This window comes from Sciurus vulgaris, assembly GCF_902686455.1.
Source record: "Sciurus vulgaris genome assembly, chromosome: 5".
NCBI lineage: Eukaryota > Metazoa > Chordata > Mammalia > Rodentia > Sciuridae > Sciurus > Sciurus vulgaris.
The window spans coordinates 159,918,879-159,937,268 of record NC_136465.1 but is presented as its reverse complement, the minus strand read 5'-3'; the positions used below and the strand labels follow the sequence as shown (position 1 = coordinate 159,937,268).

Genomic DNA, 18,390 nt, shown 5'->3' with positions numbered 1-18,390 from the left:
TCTCCTTAACCACTGAATCACATCCCCAGCCCTTTTTATTTTTTATTTTGAGATAGGGTCTCTCTAAGTTGCTTAGGGCCTCACTATATTACTGAGACTGGCTTTGAACTTAAATCCTCCTGCCTCAGCCTCCTGAGCTGCTGGAATTTCTTAATGAAAAATGAAAGAACTGTCTTCACAGAGGTGGTCAAAAGCATTGATAAGAATGGATACTCACTGCCTATGCCCATCTGTCCTTCTTTCCATTTCTTCTTGGACTGTACTGAGAGAGCCATCAAGGTCTGGTGGCTATCAACCCTTTCCTCTTTTTTTGTTGCTCACCAAGCTGCCAGTTGAAGTGGCCTAAGACTGAAGCTGGTTGAAATAACTTTTAGCTTCTCTTCTCACTAGTATAAGGTAGGATTGAATGGGAAGTACTTTCGATTAGAGTTTTGTCTGGAAAGAAGGATGTACTCCCAGGGTGGGGCTGCTATAGAGCTCTGTGAGGGGAATTCTTGTGGCTGGGTTTAGCTCTAATCAGACCTTAGGGACTTTGTTGGTGTCTGCTCTGGAGAGATTAGATCAATCACCCCTAGGCCTGGCAGATGCCAATTTGCTGGGAGTCTGAATCTCCCAAGAATGTTCTGGGGCAGGGGAGCCAATTCTGTATCCACTCTTCTGCCCACAAACACAGCCTACCAAGGCTTAGCTCTTGAGTGTATTACACCTATTTTGATTCCCAATCTGCTTCAGCTGGTTCTTTGAGCTGCCAGACTCAAAGTTTCGAACTTGGATGCCCCGAGTACAATCCTGTCTGTGCCTGTTTCACTCACATTCTGCTAGGTACTCCCTAGGCCACATGGTAGGTGCTTGCCAGGATGGTATGACAGTGATGGCAGTGTGGGCGCCTCAAGATGGTTCTGCCCTCAACTCTCCATTTTCCAGTTGAGAAACAACACTTCTCAAACACCAGTCACAGTGCAACTTCTGAATCAGTTCAGACTGAGTTTCCCATGTATAGGTTTTTCTGTATCAACACTATCCATTGTTTCTCACTCTGTTATCCCTTCTCTCTGTGCTGAACCAGCACCACTGCCACAACCAGCTTGGGTTCAATACTGAATTTTAGTGGAATCCTTTTTCACACACCTCACTGAGAAGTGGTACTCCTGCTGGCACAGAGCAACTAGAAATTTAGCCTTCCTCAAATCCATTCTCTTGAATCCCTCTTGCCAGTATCTTAAGGCACATTTTCCCCAAATTTCAGACTAGGTCACAGAAGCCTGAAATACACAGCATAATACTCCAGATGTCATTGTTGGGACCTGGGGACAGGATGTGGCATGAACCACCAGAAAGAGATGTAATGTTGCTCATGGGAAACTCATTTAGAATTTGTATCAGGATGATTCTGTGTATTTTGGAGCAAAATGAAACAGGTTTTATTCACAAGTCCAGATATTAAGCAACTGGAGTGTCCATTGATGAATAGATAAAAAATAATAAAATATTTTTTGGTTTTAAAAAAGAGTCACTGCCATTTGCCACAACATGGGGAATCTAGAGGATGTTTATGGTAAGTTAAATAAGCCAGACACAGAAGGAAAAATAATCCATGATTTCACTTTTATGTGGAATGAAATGAAACAAAATAAAACAAAAAATGAGTGCATAGAAACAGATTGAAGGTGGTTACTGTGGTGAAGGGTGTGGAGAGGTACAAATTTTTAATTATGTAGAATAAATAAACCTAGAGAGCTAATGAAAAGCAAGGGACTATAGTTCATAATATTGTAAACTTGAAATTTCATAAAGGAGTAGGTACCTTGTACCACTCTTATGCCCACAGACATGCACTGTGATATATGAGATGATGTAAATGTTAATTTTATTGGTTGTAGTTAATCATTTCACTGTGTGGGTCTATCAGCATTATATGAAATACCTTATATATACACACAGCTAAACAAATAACTGATGTACAAGTAAATCTTATCCAAAAATCTAAAATATAAGAAAAAAGTAGGGATTCTGTAAATGAAACAGAAGTTGATGACCTACAGTCCTGCCTACTCTTGCCACTTTACTATTCCTTGTTCTTAGAAGTATTCCTGGAACCCAAGGAATTTTATAGAACAGCAGTTGAAATTATAGGTCAGTCACTGCAAATAAGAATTTTGGCCTTACTGGGGGGCAGTTTTGTTAGTGTGTAAAGTAAGTAATGTGAGTATTTTCTATCTATTTTGCTTGATACTCTGTGGGCCCAGTCAATTTAGAAAGTCATGTCATTTAGTTATGGGTTAATTTTTAAATTTATTTCTTTGCTTTAGTCAACTCTTTTTTTTTTCCCCCCCTTTTTTTGTATTTCCTATTACTTAGATATTGATCTTCTGGCTGGGTCTTTGAGCTTTATTATTTTTCCTGCTGTCCTTTTGTATCAGGGTTTTCCAGAGAAAAAGAACCATATATGTATGTACTTTTAACACACACACAAACACACACATTTATACAAACATACAGGTATAGTATGCACATACATATTTACTAGAAGGGGGTTTGGTTGAGTTTAAGAAATTACCTCGTGATTGTGAAGGGCTTGGAAGTGTATAATCTGCAAGATAAGTCTATAGAGTAGAGATACAGGAAAGATGAGCAGTTCATGTCTAGGATGATGAACTGCCTATGTGAATGTGACTGGCCTAAGGAATGCCTGCATAATTAAACATAATTTTTTGTATGTCTAAGTATGTTCTAGAAGATATTTGAATGGGTGGACTGCGTGTTTCTGTGAGCTTTTTCACCACGTGACCAAAAGAACTGAGAAGAACAATTTGAGGAGGAAAAGTTCAGTTGGGGTTCATGGTTTTAGAGGTCTTAGTTCATACTCAGGGCCCAAGGTAAGGCAGGACATCATGGCAGAAGAGTGTAGTGGAGAAAGCGGTTCTGGATGTTCTTAGGAAGGAGAGAGAGACACACACAGAGGCAGACAGACACAGAGACAGACAGACATGGAGGGATGGTGGGAGGGAGGGAGGGGGGGAGAGAGAGAGAGAAAAAGAGAGAGAACACAGATGAAATACATACCTCAAAGGCATACCCCTAATCACCCACCTGCTACATCCTACCTGCCTACAGTTACCACTCAGTAAGCCCTGTTAGGGAATTAATTCATTGATTGGGTTAAGGCTCTCATACCCCAATAATTTCACCTCTAAATCTTCTTGCATTATCTCACACATGAGTTTTTTTTGGGGACACTACAGATCTAGACCATAACACTAAGTAAAGCAGATGGTTCTCTCCACCAGGGATGGGCATCACCTAATTCATTGAGGGCCTTACTGGAGGAGGAAAAAGAGGCAGAGGAGGGTTAAATTTGCTCTTTGCCTGGCTGCTTGAGCTCAAGCACAGATCTTTTCCTGATCTCAGTGCCCTATTTTTCTGACCTTCAAACTTAGACTGGAATTTACTCCATTTCTGGCTCTCAGACTTTTGAACTGCACAACCAGCTATCTTTCCTGGGTCTGCAACTTGTAGTTGATAGATCTCAGTCTCCGTAATTATATGAACGAGTACATCATAATAAATCTTTATATGGAGAACCCTGACCAAAACATTCCAGAGGCACTCTGCTATCAGAATTCCTTTCTGTATGCAGGAGAACAGTCTTTGTTTTATTAAGGTCTTCAAATGCTTGGATGGGGCCCACCCACAGTATTTAGAATCCACTGATTTAAATGTTAATCTCACCTGAAAAACATCTTACCAGAAATAAAGTTTTATCAAATATCTGAGTACTACGGCCAAACAGTATGCTTCTCTTTATCTCCACTTTGGTTTATTTTACAAACCTCTTCAGTTTTTCATTTCAGCTTTCACCTTTTTTGTTTGGGGCTTTTAAAAAATGTCCTGTGATCCTTAGTTTTCCTTAAAGGATGGATCCTACCAAACTTATCAGAATCTATGTGCATGGGTGAAGCTTATAAATATTAGGTGAGTAGAATTTGGGGAATCCTCTGATATGTTTTTCAATTTTTTGTTTTGGACTGGTCAAATTTTCCAGATTGTTCTAATGTATTAATTTACCTATAAGCATTCTGAAAGATGAATTGAGGAAGAAGTCTATTCCTCTGTAAACTTACACTATTTCTTGATTTTATTTTTTACCCTCAGTGATAGCTGGGATCCTTCAACCCAGTGATCTCTATAACTCTTCAGTCAACAACCAGCATTGTTCACTAGGCAGCAACCTTTGACTCCTCTACAGCTCAGAATCAAAGCAGCTGACCAGGGGAGTGGGTGGTAGAGGGACTATTCTAAAACTCAGTAGATAGCTGAGACTTGAAGGGACTTGGACTTTGGTTACTGGAGCAGAAAATAATTCACTGAATCAACCCTGATCAAGATGGGGTCAGGAGTTTGGGATAACAAAGGGAGACAGAGAGAGAGGCAAAGTTCACAAGCTTACTTCCTCAATACCAATTGAAACAAAAGGCAGATCAAGTTAAAATGGACTAAGAGTGGCAAATACAGTAAAGGATATCACACAGTTCAGCTCAAGTTGACAGAAAACTTTGCCGGGCAGTGCAGGCATTTTGTAGAGAGCACAACTAGCCAGCTTCTCTAGTAAAAATTAAATATATTCAGCTCCTCCCCATCTAGATAGTAACAGATAAAACTGAATTATCCTGGTATCCAATTTAGAAGGTTCTTGTGGGAATCCCTGCTAGCTTAAAGTTGCTGAAGCTCCCTCCCCCTAGGACAAGGGGAGGGAGGTGCAGTTGATCTGAGAACAAATCACTCCCACAGAGTTCTACACTGAAAATATCCCAGTGCAGCAGCGCTGAGAACTTCATGGTTGCTGGCCACTGGAGCACAGGTGAAGATAGGCCAACTGATATTCTGCCTTGGTGATGGGTAAACTCCATGATGTGCAACAACCAGGTGGAGGCACCATGCCATAGTTGTGCCCTAGATACCCCATAGAGGGCCTGCACACATAGGTCTCACAGGCAAAGACCGCAACCATTCAGACATGGGCTGCTGTCAGTAAGCCCTGGAGACCTATAGTAGCTAGTGACAGCCCTGAGCCCTGTGCTATTGTACCCAACAGAAAAGACCAGTAGAACCTGTGGCTTCCAAGCATGTGTAGACGTGGGAATGTGGGCTGTATAACAATCACCAGTGGCTGGCATTGGAACTGTAGCAACCAGGCCGGGAGTTCTCTTGTCCTAGTAGCACTTAAACACATCTGGAAGGGTCCATAGTCACGACTCCCAAGAGCTGCTAGGAGACATGAAGCATGTTCAGATGTGGGGGCCCATAGGAAGGCATTCCTGGGGAGCATCCAGAAGCCAGTTCAACCTTAAGCAGGCAGCAGAGACCATTGTGCATAAGTAATGCAGTGCACTCCACAAAGAGGTTTTTATAGTGGAACATCCAGCAGATACCAGCCACCACCCAGTGTGCCAAGATAACAGACTCACTGACCTACGCAATTCAACAGCCATCCAACTCCTTCACGCCCCCCAGTGCCACTTCAGCTAGACTACCACATATCTGCCTTAGACCACCACACCCCACACATCCTCAAATGTATAAGGATGAACCCACACTGGATTTGACAGCTTTAGATACATAGAACTTTTATTTCGTAGGGCACACAAGAGTGTACCCTCAAACGGAGAAACCTGGATGCTAATCACAGAGGAGACAGCTAATCTAGGGGCTGTCTCCTCTGACTCACCAGAAGACTCATAAATGCCTGGACACACCAAGGAACAAAGGGTCCTCCTAAATTTTTATCAGGGGTATGCTGGTGAGATCATTATCTCCCCACCCAGAAGAACTTAGAGGTAAAATTGAGTTGTCATCTTCTAAACATTCCAAATGCTGATGAAATCTAAGTCAATACCCAATAAGAAGTATCCCCACCTTAAATAGCTCAGCATGGAATATAAATAGCTCTAATTTCAGTTTTGATCTTGCAGATTTTGTTGTTGTTGTTGTTGTTTAGAATTGATAGATATTCCCTTATTTGACATTGCAGTACTCAACACAATTGGGTGGTCTCTTCCAATATTTTTAAGCATTAATTGGGACCATTTTTTTTTCTTCTAGCTCATGTTTATATTTTCTTCTCTTTAATCCTCTTTTTCTTCTTGCATGGCTGGCTCCCCCCTTTTTTCTCTTATCTTTTTCTGTCCCATTTTTTCTTATCCCTTTTCAAGCCCTATTTAGTTTAATAGAAATTTTACTATGTTTAATACATAATTTATCAACCTGTTTAAGAACATTACTCCCATTTTATACTTGGATTGGAGAAGTGGTGAACATTTTCAGTAACTGAAGTTTTTAGTCTTATTAGTATATGTCTTTGTTCTAAACTGGTTGCAGATAATGGGGATTGATATCTTCTTTCAAAGTAGTGCTAGATACTGGGAATAGAGATAGGTGCATGTCAAGTGACAGTATTGACACTTAGATATTCACCCAGCTTGGGGTACTCAGTAAATAGAAATCTTAAAAAGTCTCTTGCATAACCGTTGAAGTGATAATCATCCCAGAAGATGGGTATAAATACAAGCAATATGAAAAAAACAAGAAAATAATTCACTCCAAATAACTCATAACACTTTAATAACTGATCCTATTGACACCATAGTGGAGAAAATGCCAGATAAAGAATTTGGAAAGTTGATGGTGAAAATGGTAAGTGAACTAAAAGAATACTTACAGAACAAATTAAGAGAAAATATAGAAATATGAAAAAAGATTTCAATAAAGACATTCTGAAAAAGAACCAGACAAAAATTCTGGAAATGAAAGACACAAAATACAAATTAAACATTCAGTTGAAAGCATTACCAATAGATTAGACCACACAGAAGAAAGATTTTCAGGCCTTGAAGCCAAGATATATAATCTTGGAAACAAGGCAGTAAATAAAAGATAATAAGACACCTTGGCCATCCCTCCCTTTCCTGTAAAGCATGAGCATGGTGAGGCGAAGGCTGCGGTAGTGAGATCTCCGGTTTTCATTGCGTAGATACCTCTACTGTAACGATGGTCAGTGTACCTAAAACCAGAAGGACTTTTTGTAAAAAGTGTGGCAAGTACCAGTCTCAAGAAGTGACCCAGTATAAGAAGGGCAAGGATTTTCTTTACACCCAAGGAAAGAGGTACTATGATTAGAAACAGAGCGGCTTCAGTGGGCAGATGAAGCCAAATTTCTGCAAAAAGGTTAAAACCACTAAGATTGTGCTAGGACTTGAATGCATTGAGCCAAACTGCAGATCCCAAGAGGATGCTGGCCATCATTTTGAACTGGGAGGAGACGAGAAGAGAAAGGGCCAAGTGATCCGGTTTTAAAGTTTTTGATTTCTTTTCCTTTAATTTTGAGGGGAAAATATTGAAGCTTGAAAAATTACCTGTTGAGAAATAAATAACAGTGATGTAGTCATACCCTCCCCCTAAAAAAGGACACCATGATGAGAATATTCAAAAAAATCTCTAACTTCAATCCATTATGATCTGATAGAATACATGGTAGTGTCTCTATCTTCTTGTATTTGCTAACATTAGCTTTGTGGCATAATATATGGTCTATTTTAGAGAAGGATCCATGTGCTGCTGAGAAGAAAGTGTATTCGCTCTTGGTTGGATGGTATATTCTATAAATGTCCGTTAAGTCTAAATTATTGATTGTGTTATTGAGATCTATGGTTTCTTTGTTCAATTTTTGTCTGGAAGATCTGTCCAGTGGTGAGAGAGGTGTGTTAAAATCACCTAGTATTATTGTGTTATGGTCTATTTGGTTTCTGAAATTGAGGAGGATTTGTTTGACATACATGGATGAGCCACTGTTTGGGGCATAGATGTTTATGATTGTTATATCTTGGTGATTTATGCTTCCCTTAAGCAGTATGAAATGACCTTCTTTATCCCTTCTGACTAACTTTGGCTTGAAGTCCACACTATCGGAAATGAGGATGGATACTCCAGCTTTTTTGCTGAGTCCATGCGCATGGTGTTTTTCCCCATCCTATCACCTTTAGTCTATGGGTATCTTTTTCTATGAGGTGAGTCTCTTGCAGGCAACATATTGTTGGATCTTTCTTTTTAATCCAATCTGCCGGTCTATGTCTTTTGATTGATGAATTCAGGCCATTAACATTCAGGGTTATTATAGAGATATGATTTGGTTTCCCGGTCCTTTGGTTCATTTTTTAAATTCTATTTATTTATTTCTTTGACACAACTTGTTTCCTCCTTTATTTGACAATTCCTTTAGGATAATTCCTCCCTTTGCTGATTTGCTGCTTTGTTTTTCATCTCTTCCTCATGGAATATTTTGCTGAGAATGTTTTGTAATGCTGGCTTTCTTTTTGTAAATTCTTTTAGCTTTTGTTTATCATGGAAGGATTTTATTTCATCGTCAAATTTGAAGGTAAGTTTTGCTGGGTATAAGATTCTTGGTTGGCATCCATTTTCTTTCAGGGCTTGAAAAATGTTGTTCCAGGCCCTTCTAGCTTTTAGGGTCTGGATTGAAAAGTCTGCTGATATCCGTATTGGTTTCCCCCTGAATGTAATTTGGTTCTTTTCTCTCACAGCTTTTAAAATTCTGTCTTTATTTTGTATGTTAGGTATTTTCATTATAATGTGCCTTGGTGTGGGTCTGTTGTAATTTTGTGTATTTGGAGTCCTATAAGCCTCTTGAACTTGATTTTCCATTTCATTCTTCAGATTTGGGAAATTTTCTGATATTATTTCATTGAATAAATTGTTCATTCCTTTGGCTTGTTTCTCTAGGCCTTCCTCAATCCCAATAATTCTTAAATTTGGCCTTTTCATGATATCCCATAGTTCTTGTAGATTCTGTTCATGATTTCTTACCATCTTCTCTGTTTGTTCAACTTTGTTTTCAAGGTTAAATATTTTGTCTTCAATGTCTGAGGTTCTGTCTTCCAGGTGTTCTATCCTATTGGATATGCTTTCTATGGAGTTCTTAATTTGGTTTATTGTTTCTTTCATGTCAAGGATTTCTGTTTGGTTTTTTTTCAATATCTCTAACTCTTTATTGAAATGATCTTTTGCTTCCTGTATTTGCTCTTTTAACTGTCGATTGGTGTGATCATTCAATGCTTGCATTTGCTCTTTCATCTCATCGTTTGCTTCTCTGATCATTTTAATTATGTACATTCTGAACTCCTTTTCTGTCATTTCTTCTGCCATGCTGTCATTGGGTTTTATTGATGTAACATCTAGATTTGTTTGCAGCATTTTCTTTCCTTGTTTTCTCATATTGTTCAGGTATCAGTTGACCGCTGAGATATTGCAGATTTCCTCTATTGACTTACAATGTCCCTGAAGATTTCTATATATATCCCCCCTTAGCCTTCAGTAGGCTGAAGTCTTGGAGGAAGTTGATAATGCGGAGCTCCACAAGGAAGCTGCCTCTCTAGGAGTGGTGGCCTTCAGGAGGGGTATAATCCCTGCTAGTGGGCAGAGGTGCCTCCACTTGTTGACCAATGGTCATCCAAAGGGGACCTAGGCTGCGGGCTGAGGCAAGGCCTGTTTGGGCCTGAGTCTCTAGTTTTACCGTCCTTGTGGGGAAACCTCACCCGGCAGGGAAGACTCACCTGGTGGGGAGGTCTCGCTGGTCAGTACCCTCCTAGAGGTTCCCCTCAATTACAGCTACCACCTGGGCTGGGCTGCCTTCCTCTGCAAAGTTCTCAGGGGCCCGGCCCTACCTCCTGGGCCTGGGAGCCTCACCCTTCGCAGATGAATCTCCTTAGGCTGCCCCTCCTCAGAGAATATGCCCTCAGGCCTGGAACCTTAGCTCCGCCCTAAGCCTGTCTCTGTGCGGCTCTTCCACCCAGAAGCCTCCTAGATCCTGGGACCCTGCTCTGCCCCTAATTGCCTGGCTATGCGGCAACAACAGGTTTCTAGAGACATATGAATTGCCTAAACTGAACGAGGAGGACATACACAATTTAAATAGACCAATTTCAAGTACTGAAATAGAAGAAGTCATCAAAAGCCTTCCAACAAAGAAAAGTCCGGGACCAGATGGGTTCTCAGCCGAGTTCTACAAAACCTTTAAAGAAGAGCTCATTCCAATACTTCTCAAAGTATTTCATAAAATAGAAGAGGAGGGAACCCTCCCAAACTCATTCTATGAAGCCAATATCACCCTGATACCTAAACCAGACAGAGACTCATCAAGGAAAGAAAATTTCAGACCAATATCCTTAATGAACATCGACGCAAAAATTCTCAACAAAATTTTAGCAAATCGCATACAAAAACATATTAAAAAGATAGTGCACCATGATCAAGTGGGCTTCATCCCAGGTATGCAAGGTTGGTTCAACATCAGGAAATCAATAAACGTAATTCACCATATTAATAGACTTAAAGTCAAGAATCACATGATTATTTCAATAGATGCAGAAAAAGCATTTGATAAAATACAGCACCCCTTCATGCTCAAAACACTAGAAAAAATAGGGATAGTGGGAACATTCCTTAACATTGTAAAGGCCATCTATGCTAAGCCCATGGCTAATATCATTCTAAATGGTGAAAAAATGAAAGCATTCCCCCTAAAAACTGGAACAAGGCAGGGATGCCCTCTTTCACCACTTCTATTCAACATCGTTCTTGAGACTCTGGCCAGAGCAATTAGACAAACCAAAGAAATTAAAGGGATACGAATTGGAAAAGAAGAACTCAAACTATCCCTGTTCGCTGATGACATGATTATATATTTAGAGGAACCTGGAAATTCCACCAGAAAACTCTTAGAACTCATAAGTGAATTCAGTAAAGTAGCAGGTTACAAGATCAATGCCCATAAATCCAACGCATTTTTATACATAAGTGATGAATCTTCAGAAAGAGAAATTAGGAAAACTACCCCATTCACAATAGCCTCGAAAAAAATAAAATACTTGGGAATCAATCTCACAAAAGAGGTGAAAGACCTCTACAATGAGAACTATACAACACTAAAGAAAGAAATTAAAGAACACCTTAGAAGATGGAAAGATCTTCCATGTTCTTGGATAGGAAGAATTAATATTGTCAAAATGGCCATACTACCTAAAGTGCTATACAAATTCAATGCAATTCCAATTAAAATCCCAATGACGTACCTTACAGAAATAGAGCAAGCAATTATGAAATTCATCTGGAAGAATAAGAAACCCAGAATAGCTAAAGCAATCCTTAGCAGGAAGAGTGAAACAGGGGGTATTGCAATACCAGATCTTCAACTCTACTACAAAGCAATAGTAACAAAAACGGCATGGTATTGGTACCAAAATAGAAAGGTAGATCAATGGTACAGAATAGAGGACACGGACACAAACCCAAATAAATACAATTTTCTCATACTAGACAAAGGGGCCAAAAATATGCAATGGAGAAAAGATAGCCTCTTCAACAAATGGTGCTGGGAGAATTGGAAATCCATATGCAACAGAATGAAACTAAACCCATATCTCTCACCATGCACGAAACTAAACTCAAAATGGATTAAGGACCTCGGAATCAGAGCAGAGACCCTGCAGATTATAGAAGAAAAAGTAGGTCCAAATCTTCACCTTATTGGTCTAGGATCAGACTTCCTTAACAGGACTCCCATAGCACAAGAAATAAAAGCTAGAATCAACCACTGGGATAGATTCAAACTAAAAAGCTTTTTCTCAGCAAAGGAAACTATCAGCAATGCGAAGAAAGAGCCTACAGAGTGGGAGAATATCTTTGCCAATCATACTTCAGATAGAGCACTAATCTCCAGAATCTATAAAGAACTCAAAAAACTCTACACGAAGAATACAAATAACCCAATCAACAAATGGGCTAAGGAAATGAATAGACACTTCACAGAAGAAGATCTACAAGCAATCAACAAACATATGGAAAAATGTTCAACATCTCTAGTAATAAGAGAAATGCAAATCAAAACTACCCTAAGATTCCATCTCACCCCAATTAGAATGGCGATTATCAAGAATACAAGCAACAACAGGTGTTGGCGAGGATGTGGGGAGAAAGGTACACTCTTACATTGCTGGTGGGGCTGCAAATTAGTGCAGCCACTCTGGAAAGCAGTGTGGAGATTCCTTAGAAAACTCGGAATGGACCCTCCATTTGACCCAGCTATCCCACTCCTTGGCCTATACCCAAAGGACTTAAAATCAGCATACTACAGAGATACAGCCACATCAATGTTCATAGCTGCTCAATTCACAATAGCCAGACTGTGGAACCAACCTAGATGCCCTTCAATTGATGAGTGGATAAAGAAACTGTGGTATATATATACAATGGAATATTACTCAGCCATAAAGAATGATAAAATTATGGCATTTGCCGGCAAATGGATGAAATTGGAGAATATCATGCTAAGTGAGATAAGCCAATCTCAAAAAGCCAAGGGACGAATGATATCGCTAATAAGTGGAAGATGACACATAATGGGGCGGAGGGAAGGGTTAGTGTTAGGGTTAGAGTTAGGGTTAGGGAGGGGGGCAAGTATGGAGGAAGGAAGGACTGTATAGAGGGTAAAGAGGGGTGGGAGGGGTGGGGGGAAGGGAAAAAATAACAGAATGAATCAAACAACATTACTCTATGTAAATTTATGATTACACAAATGGTATGCCTTTGTGCCATGTACAAACAGAGAAACAACATGTATCCCATTTGTTTACAATAAAAAAATAAAAATAAAAAAAAAAAATCAAGACAATATTAAGTGAAACCTAAGGATTATTGACATTGAATAAGGCAGCAAAATACAAACTAAGGTAAGACACAACCTTCTCAAATAATATCAGAAAAATTTCCAAACTTCGGGAATGAGATGGGAATTCAAATGCAGGAAGCATTTAGAAGCCCAAATAAATAAGATCAAAAAAGATGCTCTCCAAGATATATAATTATTAAAATGTCTAATATTAAAGATAGAATTTTATGAGCCACAAGAGAAAATGGCAGGTCACATTTAGAGGTAAGACAATTAGACTTACCTCCTCTCAGCCCAGACTCTTAAAAGCCAGAGGATTTGGAATAACATATACCAAGTCCTGAAAGATAATTACTGCCAACCAAGATTGCTACATTCAGCAAAACTATCCTTCATAATTGAAGATGAAAAAAAAAAAAAAACTTCTAAAATAAGCAGAAACAAAATGAATGCCTACTAAGCCAGTAGTACAGAAAATACTTCATGAAATATTACATGCAGATGACATGAAAAACAAACAATGGAGCCAACAAATGGATGAATCTCACTAGAGGAGTAGCCAAGTAAAGGAGAATCAAGTCTGAATTAAACATTAGAAGTAAATCAAAATGGCAGGAAGTAATAACCATCTCTGAGTGGATTAAAAAGCAAGACCCAATCATATTTTGTTCACAAGAGACTCACCTTAGAAGCAAACATATCCATAGGTCAAAGGTGAAAGGATGGAAAAATATATGCCATGCAAATTAAGAGAATCAAGCAGTAGTAGTTACACTCACATCAAAGAAGACTTCAAGTGAAAATTAGAAGAAAAGGTCACTTCATACTGGTAAAGGGAATTATCCAACAATAAGCTGTAATGATTGCAAATGTTATACTCCAAATGTTGGTGCACTTACTTACATAAAACACCCTAACTGGATAAAAAGACTCATATGGTCCTCATACAGCATGATAATACTAGGTTATTTCAACATACCTTTCTCACCAATAGTTTATCCAGATATAAATGCAATAGACTTTTCAGACCCCCCCCCCAAAAAAAATACTATTAATCAAATGGACCTAACAGATATCAATAGAATATTTTACTCATCAACAACTGAATTCACTTTCTCCTCAGTTGCATATGGAAACTTTTCCAAAATACACCATACTTTAGGATTCAAGCCTTAGCAAATACTAAATATATATATCAGGTTTAATTCCTTGCAGTTTATTAGATTATAACAATGGAATTAGATACCAACAACAAAGTAAGACCAGAAGCTATTTTATTTAGCACAAGGAGATTAAACATCATGCTTTTGAATGAGTAATGGATCATAGAAGAAATTGGGGTGGAAGTAAATTCTTTGAATCAAGAACAGAAATACAACATATCAAAATCTCAGGACACTATGAGTGCAGATCTAAGAGGAGGGTTTAAAGCACTGTGTCTGTATAAATGAAGACAAAAAGATTCCAAGTAATCTAATGTTACATCTCAAGGCCCTTGAAGAACAGGAATGAACTAATCCCCAAACCAGTAAAAGACAGGAAAAAATGATGATTCGAATTGAAATTAGTGAAATTGAGAAGAACAATAAAGCAATACAAAGGATCAGTGCAACAAAGAGATGGTTCTTTGAAAAGATAAACAAGATTGATAAACCCATAGCCAAACTAACCAAAAGAGAGAGAAGACTTAAATAAACAAACCCTGAGGTGAAAAAAGAGATATGACCACAGACATTTCTGAAATCCAGATGATCATCCAGAGGTTCTGCTTTGAAAATTTAGATTCCTAAAATTGCAAAATCTAGAAGATATGAACGAGTTTCTAGACATGTGATGGATATAGAAAAAAATAGACCAATGTTAAGCAACAAGATTGAAGCAATAATTAAAATACTTCAGTAAAAAAGCCAGGGATCAGATGGATTCTCAGCTAAGTTCTACCATAATTTTATTTAAAAAAAAAAATACCACTGGGCTACATCCCCAGCCTTTTATATTTTTTAATTTTTTTTATATATTTTTAAATTTTTGAAACAAGTTCTCACTGAGTTGGTAAGGGCCTTGCTAAATTGCTGAAGCTGGCCTTGAACCTGTGATTCTCTCACCCCACCCTGTTGAGCTACTGGGATTGCAGATGTGCACCACTATGCTTGGCTCTACCATGCTTTTAAAGAAAATCTAACACCAGTTATCCTCACATCATTCCATTAAATAGAGAGGGAACACTCCCAAATTCATTCTTTGAAGTCAGTATCACTGGTATTAAAACCAGATAAAGATACATCAAGGAAACAAACTATAGACCAATAGCTGATGAACATAGACACAAAAAGTCCTTAATAAAACATTGGCAATCCACATCCAGAACCATATTAAGAAGATTGTAAACTATGATCAAATTGGTTTCAATCTCAGGGGGGCAAGATTGATTCAACATACAAAAGTACATAAAAGGGATTCATCACATAAATAGAATTAAGGACAGATATCACATGATCATCTCAGTTGATGGAGAAAAAGCCTTCAACAAAAGACATAACCCACTCATTTTCAAAACACTGAAGAAACTTGTGATAGGAGGAACTTATCTCAACATTTTTTTTAATGGACATCATACCTTTATTTATTTTTTTAATGTGGTGCTGAGACTCAAACCCAGTGCCCCACATGTGTGAGGCAACTGCTCTGCCACTGAGTTACAACCCCAGCCCCTTACCTCAAAATCTTAAAGCCTATATGTGACAAACCCCGAACTGCTATCATAGTGGAAAAAAACTGAAAGGATTTCCTCCAAAATCAGGAACAAGACAAGGATCTACTCTTGCTACTCCAATATATTTCTTGAAACTCTAAACTGAGGAATCAGGTAAAAGGAAATTTATGGGATACTATTAGGAAAAGAAGAAGTCAAATTATTTATTTTATATACATATACATATACCTATACATATGAACTCTAATATAGAAAAATCCAAAAACTCCAAAAATTCTAGAGCTGATAAGTACGTTTTGTAAAGAAACAGGATTATAAGATCAGTGGACAAAAATCAATAGCTTTCTTATGCTCCAATAATGAACCTACTAAGAAAAAAATCAGGAAAACAATTACATTAATATTAGCCTCACAATACAATATAATGAAATAAATCTAACCAAGGAGGCAAAAGACCTCAACAATGAAAATGACAGAACAGTGAAGAAAGAAATTGAAGAAGACCTTAGAAGATAGAAAGACCTTCCATATTCTCGAGTAGTCAGAAATAATATGGTCAAAATGATCTTATTACTGAAAGCAATATGCAGATTCAGTGCAGTTCCCCTCAAAATACCAGTGACATTCTTCATAGAACTAGAAAAAGATGGTTCTAATATTCATATGGAAGAAGAAAAGATTCAGGGTAGACAGAGAAATCCTATGCAAGAAGAGTGATGCTAGAGGCACCACAGTACCTGGGTTAGAGTGACAAAAACAGCATGGTTTTGGCATCAGAACAGACACGAAGACCAATAGAATAATATAGAAGACATAGAAACAAACCTACATGGCTATAGTCATTGATACTTGACAAATGTGCCAAAAACATATTGGAGAACAAATAGTCTTTTTAGAAAATGGTGCTGGGAAATTGCATATCCATATGTAGAAAAATGAAACAAGATGCCTTGCACAAAAATCAACTCATAGTAGACCAAATATGTAGGAATTAGATGCAAAACACTGAAACTATACTAGAATACTGCACGTACTAGAAGAAAACAGTGGGTCAATATTGCAACAATATGGGACAGGCACTAACTTCCTTAATAACACTCCTAAAGTTTGAGGAGTAAAATGAGTCACTGAGTGGGAAAGGCCTCAGATTAAAAACCTTCTGCACAGCAAAGAAAACAATGAAGAGAGAGCCTGCAAAATGGGAGAAAATATGCTAGATACTCTTCTAGCAAAATATTAATATCTAGAACACACGAATAACTCAAACACTTAACATCAAAAATGGCAGTTTCCCAGCAGTCAGGGAAATTCAAATGAAAATTACAGTGACGTTTTATCTCACTTCCATTAGGCAGTCATCAGGAATACAAATGATAATTGCTGTTGTGCATGTCAGAGATAGAGGTACACTTAAGGATTGTTGGTGGGACTGCAAATAAGTACAACCACTTTGAAAATCAGTATGGAGGTTCCTCAAGACTGGGAATGGAATCACCATATGATTCAGCTATCCCACTCCTTGGTATTTATCCAAAAGAACTGCAATCACAAACTAGAGAAAAACATGCATACCAATATTTATAGCAATGCAATTCACAACAGGCAGGTTATGGAGCCAGACTAGGTTCCCTTCAACTGACAAATGGGTAAAGAAAATGTGGTATATATACACAATGGAGTTTTATTCAGCCATGAAGAAGAATGAAATTATGTCATTTGCTGGTAGATGGATGGAAGTGGAGGACATTCTGCTAAGTGAAATAAGTCAGACTTGAAAGCCAAGGGTCAAATATTTTCTCTCATATGTGGAAGTTAGAAATAAGGAATTTAGTAAACATGAATCCCAAGAAAATAGAAAGAACAACAGCAAAATAGAGAAAGTGGATTGAGGGGTAAGGAGGAGGGACATGAAAGGGGAAGAAGTGTGGAATGAAATTGACCAAACTATGCTACATGTATGCTTGAATATATCATAATTAATTTCAGTCTTTTTTTGGGGTGCTACCGGGGATTGGACTCAGGGGCACTTGGCCGCTGAGCCTCTTCCCCAGCCGTCTTTTGTATTTTATTTAGAGACAGGGTCTCGCTGAGTTGCTTAGCACCTTGCCGTTGCTGAGGCTTTGAACTTGCATTTCTCCTGTCTCAGCCCCCTGAGCTGCTGAGATTACAGGTGTGTGCCACTGCACACTGACTTTCCACTTTTATGTATAACTGTAATGCAAGAATTTAAAAAACAGTAATTAGGGCCGGGAGTGTAGCTCATTGGCAGAGTGCTTGCCTTCCACATGTGAGGCATTGAGTTTAATCCTCAGCACCACATAAAAATAAGCAAATAAAGGCATGCTGTCTATCTACAAATACAAAAATTAAAAATAATTTTAAAAAACCCAGTAGGAGGCTGGAGTTGTGGCTCAGTGGTAGAGTGCTTGCCTGGCATGTGTGAGGCCCTGGATTTGATACTCAGCACCACATATAAATAAATAAAAGATCCATTGACAACCGAAAAAAAATATGTTAAAAAAAATCCAGTAAATGGAAGACTTGTAGAGAAGGAGGATCATTGGGATGGAGGAGGGAGGGAAGGGGTTTCTAAATGGAGCAAATTATGATATATGCATTTATGAATGTTTCATAATGAACCCCACTATTATTTGTAACTCTAATGCCCTAATAAAAACCATAAAAATGTAAAATAAGCTAACATCTTCTGCTGGAGTAGGGAATGGATAGTTGCCGGCTGTGTAGTGTGGAGAAATGCCATCTGAAGGTCTATTTTCTTAAATTTACTTTCCACTATTTCTTGGTGTTGTATTCCATCTCCACATCCACTTCTAAAGGTACCTGATGTCACCCATTCCTAAATTCTGTGTAATTTTTACTGTATAAATCACATTGATTTTCCCACTTCTGGCTGGGCATTCAGGTTTCTCTAATAAATTCATAC

At 38.4% G+C, this 18,390-nt stretch overlaps 1 protein-coding gene and 1 pseudogene across 10 annotated transcripts in view; both read left to right on the top strand.

Moving 5' to 3' along the window:
- The window catches only part of ANKS1B (ankyrin repeat and sterile alpha motif domain containing 1B), a 1,201,009-nt gene that overhangs the window by 106,969 nt on the left and 1,075,650 nt on the right, over positions 1 to 18,390 (top strand). The window lies entirely within an intron of this gene.
- On the top strand, positions 63 to 7,440 carry LOC306661992 (large ribosomal subunit protein eL42-like; annotated as a pseudogene). The gene has a single exon. The product of its transcript is annotated as a large ribosomal subunit protein eL42-like (transcript).